Source organism: Coregonus clupeaformis, chromosome 8 (genome assembly GCF_020615455.1).
Source record: "Coregonus clupeaformis isolate EN_2021a chromosome 8, ASM2061545v1, whole genome shotgun sequence".
In the NCBI taxonomy this organism is placed as follows: Eukaryota; Metazoa; Chordata; class Actinopteri; order Salmoniformes; family Salmonidae; genus Coregonus; species Coregonus clupeaformis.
In genome coordinates, this window is record NC_059199.1 from 3,685,382 (window position 1) to 3,691,381 (window position 6,000).

General features: G+C 43.1%; 1 non-coding gene across 1 annotated transcript; it reads right to left on the reverse strand.

The window, feature by feature from the left end:
- Positions 1-5,694: 5,694 nt before the first annotated feature.
- Positions 5,695-5,767, reverse strand: trnar-ccu. Its single transcript has one exon. It is a non-coding gene; the product is annotated as a tRNA-Arg (tRNA).
- Positions 5,768-6,000: the final 233 nt, after the last annotated feature.

Consider the following 6,000-nt stretch of genomic DNA (forward strand, 5'->3'; position numbering starts at 1 on the left):
TATGTGCTAAGTACCTTTTGAAAGTATTCAAACCCCTTGACTTTTTCCACATTTTGTTACGTTACAGCCTTATTCTAAAATGGATTAAATAAAAAAAATCCTCAACAATCTACACACAATACCCCATAATGACAAAGGAAAAAACATTTTTTATGATTTTTTTCACATTTACAGAAATGCCTTATTTACATAATTATTCAGACGCTTTGCTATGAGACTCGAAATTGAGCTCAGGTGCATCCTGTTTCCATTGATCATCCTTGAAACGTTTCTACAACTTGATTGGAGTCCACCTTTGGTATATGCAATTGATTGGACATGATTTGGGGAGGCACACACCTGTCTATATAAGGTCCCACAGTTGACGGTGCATTTCAGAGCAAAAACCAAGCCATGAGGTCGAAGGAATTGTCCGTAGAGCTCCGAGACAGTATTGTGTCTAGGCATAGATCTGGGGAAGAGTACCAAAAAATGTCTGCAGCATTCAAGGTCCCCAAGAACACAGTGGCCTCCATCATTTTTAAATGGAAGAAGTTTGGAACCACAAAGACTAGAGCTGGCCACCCCGCCAAACTGAGCAGTCGTGGGAGAAGGGCCTTGGCCAGGGAGGTGACCAAGAACCCGATGGTCACTCTGACAGAGCTCCAGAGTTCCTCTGTGGAGATGGGAGAACCTAGCAGAAGGAAAACCATCTCTGCAGCACTCCACCAATCAGGGTTTTATGGTAGAGTGGCCAGACGGAAGCCACTCCTCAGTAAAATGCACATGAAAGCCCACATGGAGTTTGCCAGACCATGAGAAACAATATTCTTTGGTCAGATGAAACCAAGATTGAACTCTTTGGCCTGAATGCCAAGCGTCACGTCTGGAGGAAACCTGGCACCATCCCTATGATATAGCATGTTGCTGGCAGCATCATGCTGTGGGGCTGTTTTTCAGAGGCAGGGACTGGGAGACTAGTCAGGATCGAGGAAAAGATGAACGGAGCAAAGTATAGAGAGATCCTTGATGAAACCCTGCTCCAGAGCGCTCAGGACCTCAGACTGCGGCGAGCTTCACCTTCCAACAGGACATTGACCCTAAACACACAGCCAAGACAGTGGCTTTGGGACAAGTCTCTGAATGTCCTTGAGTGGCCCAGCCAGGGCCCGGACTTTAACCCAATCGCACATCTCTGGAGAAACCTGAAAATAGCTGTGCATTAACGCTCCCCATCCAACCTGACAGAGCTTGAGAAGATCTGCAGAGAAGAATGGGCGAAACTCCCCAAATACAGGTGTGCCAAGCTTGTAGCGTCATACCCAAGAAGACTCAATGCTGTAATCACTGCCAAAGGTGCTTCAACAAAGTACTGAGTAAAGGGTCTGAATACGTATGTAAAAGCGATATATCTGTTTTTCTTTTGTTGTTGTTTTTTGCAAAGATGTGTAAAAAACAGTTTTTGCTTTGTCATTATGGGGTATTGTGTGTAGATTGATGAGGAAAAAAACAATTGAATTACTTTTAGAGTAAAGCTGTAACGTAACAAAATGTGGAAAAAATCAAGGGGTCTGAATACTTTCCGAAGGCACTGTAGATGCCAAGTGGTGGCTAATCAGGCCATCATTGGGAAAAACAAGAGACAGAAATATACACATTTCTCAGAAAATCTCCAATGTTGGGTTCGCTTATGGTTTACCACGTTGTTAGTTCTACACTAGAAGGCATATGATGCACTGCTGTTAGTTCTACACTAGAAAGCATATGATGCACTGCTGTTAGTTCTAAATTAGAAGGCACTGCTGGATTGAAAAACACTCAGTCACTGATTGTTCAGTAGTTGTCTGCTCTGCGAGAACATCACTCCTACAGTGAGATTGACTGTAGGAAGATGAACTGAACAAAAGTGGCGGCTTACAATCTTGTCTGCTCCTCTGTGAAGGTTTCAACTCCCTGCTGTATCACAAGGGTCTATGACGCATATCTCTTAAATTAGATGCCAAGGTTGCTGCACCTCTTCCCCCCAAGACGCAGCGCTTCTCTCTGGCATGGAAAGAAGGATTGTTGGGGGTCACAGCGGGTGCAAAACTGCCAACGCGGCGGGATGGTGGGGGTCCTCAAAGAGGGCCGTTTCAATTAGGCGCTCTGTGACGTCTGATAATGTGGCGTCCATTGATCATCTCCCGGCACCTGGTCTTGTTAGCACTCCACACTCTGCGGCGGGATGTAGAGAAGCCTTACTTTCTACTTTAATAGGAGGCAAAAATCACGGCGTGACGATTTTTCAGACTTTTCAGGCAACAAAAAAAAGGGAAAAGAAAAGAAAGAAGCCTGGCGGAGTCGTCAGGCAGGCGGAGGGATTTCAGCCCCTTTTCCCTTTCATCTTGGTTGTTTTTTCCTGCTTTGATTATAGAAGAACACCCTCCTCACATTCTCAAGGGCTGGAGAGTCCTTTCTTTGCCGTGGTGGCTGATGTTAGAGCTGTGAAATCGTGAGTGTTGTATAAGACACAAATAATAACTCCCTGATCGTCTATAAAACAAGCATTTATTTGCCCGTGAGCATGAAAAGTCGTTTTTTGACATGAGGGGATTGAACTAGTGACCATCTGGACTGAGGCCAAGGGGGAGCTGTTACAGACATTTCAAATATACTTGATACTTTTTCTGAGCCAGAGCAGAGTTATGTGGGTTGTTTGACCCATGTATGTAATCTGGAACTTCATTCAATAACCTTTAGTCTCCATATGCTTAGACTTCTATAGACAAGTCAAGTATCTCACGTACTTAACTGTTAATCATATTACTTAAACAGTTGATGATGTAAAACTTGGTTCTGTAGGTTTAGGTTCTAAATAGTTGATACAGTACATTCTGGCTTAAACTTGGTTATTAAAGGTGTTGCTTGTAATTTGCTAAGAGGCCACAGAATGAGTCACTGTGAGAGCTGTTAGTTTCTAAAGCCACTGAGTGTAGTGCAGTAAATGGGAACCCACCAATTGTGTGGCAAACACAGACAGTGCCATAATCTCAATGGTTTGTTACAGGAAATGGACAAACCGCCACAGATCTAGACGAGGATAGATAGAGAGGGAAACATTTCCAGATAGTCAGGAATCACAGATGGAATAAAATCCAAAGGACATTGTGCTTACGGAACATTCCGAATAAAAAATGATGATGTTCAGAAATCTGTTTTTATATTCCCCGGCATCGCGTGGGCTGTCTGGTGTATCCGCAAGTTGATTTTCTTTTTACATCTCGGCTTGGGGTTTTACAATTTTATTTCATTTACTGCCTGTGCCTCCAGACTTCACAGCCACCACTTCAGTATGCAAAAAAAAAAATATTAAATCCTACCCATACTTCTAATGTACTTGAATCCACTGCGATGTGACCTTCACAATACAATATAATCGACTTTGGAAATCAAATTACATATGCCTCTGACATAAATATACATTCACATCCGCGCCGGGTTGAAGGGACCAAACCTGGACATTTACATTCCCGCTACTGATTTCAATGAGGAGTGCTCTAGCAGAATATCAACTTCCACCTCTCCTAGGCAACCCTTAGCAAAGTCAGAGAGAGGAGGAGGACTTTTTTTCACCTGTTCTTTCATTCCACTTTGAAATCAGCAGGTCTGTGAAAAAGGGGAAATTCTATGGTTTGGGAGTAAATAATTGATCTTTCCCCCCATTGGTCATCCCCCTCTACCTCTCTCCATTGGAGTAATTGCGTCTGGAAGCTAATAGGCTCTTAGATTAGCAAGTTAATGCATAATTCATGGTACTTTTTGGAATTCATTGTACACACTTTCATAAACTCTGACTGGCAACATATGCCTCCAATTGTAACTGTCTCTGATTAACAGATGGCTCGGGCCAGGAACGGCTAAAACTTATGCTACCTGTCAACATATAAATAATCAATAGCAAATGAATAAATTGAATTTACTGCAGAGCCGCTGAGCGATATACACCTCAGATAACCCTGTGAAGCAACAACCCCTAGCAACAAACTTCATAAAGACTTTAAACAATAAAATATTGCCTTCTTGGCACATATACATGTGTACACACAACCACAGAATGGACTACATAAGGAATGAAGGCTAGGAAGACAAAGTTAGAAACAAATGCACTGTGTAAATGTAAGTTATAATAAGATCAACGACTTCTAAAAACTAAACTGATGCGTGCACAACGTCATTGTATACATCTGTGAATTTGATGCTCCAAACTCCAGTAAGCCAATCCATCCGGGCTGAGTAACTTCCTCTTCCCCTGCCTCTGCCCAATGCACAGTGCAGTACAGTGTGTGCTGTCGGTCTGACCTCTGGCGTCCTCTGGACTTGGCACGGACATTGCTAATCATAGAGCACCATGCTCTGCCCCTGCAGACTGTGGCTCGGGCCATCCCACCTTCCCGTTTCACTCTATGTCTCCCCTCAGAGCGCCAGCAGCTAAATATCAACACATGCTGCTGTTAATAGGGTTTAATGCCAATTACATGGTCTTTACTAGCAATTAATCATGTCATTGACTGGAGCGTTTCCTGTCACGTCCGCCCATGACAGAGATGTACCCTGCAGTTTCTTTATAATGAACGTACACTGTAAGAATACTGTACACAAAATGCACACATACTTTGGTAACAATGGCAACCACGTAGCTAGGCCTAAAAAAAACTACTACTGCCTTAACAATGGATTTACTGCTATCAACAACCATAAGAAATAGTCACTACAACAAATATGTTCGATTGGACAAATTATGAAAATGTCAAGAATGTTAAAAATAACTGCTCTAGCACATTTCTCCATCCTACTCTCTACTGTCAACTCAAGGCTATGTGAAGCTCTTGGTTTGCTTCTAAACAAAGCAATCATTGGGAGATTGATCTGATTCCGGTGTAACTGCTGGCAGTGCAAACTGTATGACAGCTTATTTCCCCCTCATCTTCCTCCACAGGGTCCACAGATTACATCTGAAGCAGCATCCTCTGATTGGAGCTAGTGGTAATTGGCTGATTGGTCGATTTGATAGAATTCACAAATGTACATTCCCATTGGTCGATTAAACCAACCAGGGAGGAAGTGGGAAAAAGAGTGGACACAGTCAGTGTTCCTTGAGGATGAAATGTGGTTATGTACAGTGCATTCGGAAAGTATTCAGACCCCTTGACTTTTTCCACATTTTGTTACGTTACAGCCTTATTCAAAAATACAAAATACGTTACAGCCTTTTTTGTTTTGTTTTACATCCCTCATCAATCTACACACAATACCCCATAATGACAAAACAAAAACAGGTTTTTAGAAATTTTAGCAAATGTATTTTAAATAAGAAAATGAAAAAACACATTTACATAAGTATTCAGACCCTTCACTCAGTACTTTGTTGAATCACCTTTGGCAGCGATTACAGCCTCGATTCTTCTTGGGTATGACACTACAAGTTTGGTACAGCTGTATTTGGGGAGTTTCTCCCATTTTTTTTTTCTCAGATCCTCTCAAGCTCTGTCAGGTTGGATGGGGAGCGTCACTGCACAGCTATTTTCAGAGATGTTCGATCGGGTTCAAGTCCAGGCTCTGGCTGGATCAGTCAAGGACATTCAGAGACTTGTCCGGAAGCCACTCCTATGTTGTATTGGCTGTGTGCTTAGGGTCGTTGTCCTGTTGGAAGGTGAACCTTCGCCCCAGTCTGAGGTACACCCCAGATGGGACTTGAACCCACAATCCCTGGCTTAGGAGGCCAGTGCCTTATCCATTAGGCAACTGGGGCACAGGCTCATTAGTTAGAACTATACGAATCGACAGATCCAGTGACAAAAATACTGCGTTGAAGGGGACTGAGATCAGCTCATGAAATTAGGGTTTTTCATCCCTGTTTGCACTTCATAGCTAAAAACCAACTGGATAGCAGAGGATGGATTCGATCCATCGACCTCTGGGTCATGGGCCCAGCACGCTTCTGCTGCGCAACTCTGCTGTAGGACGCTCTGGAGCAGGTTTTCA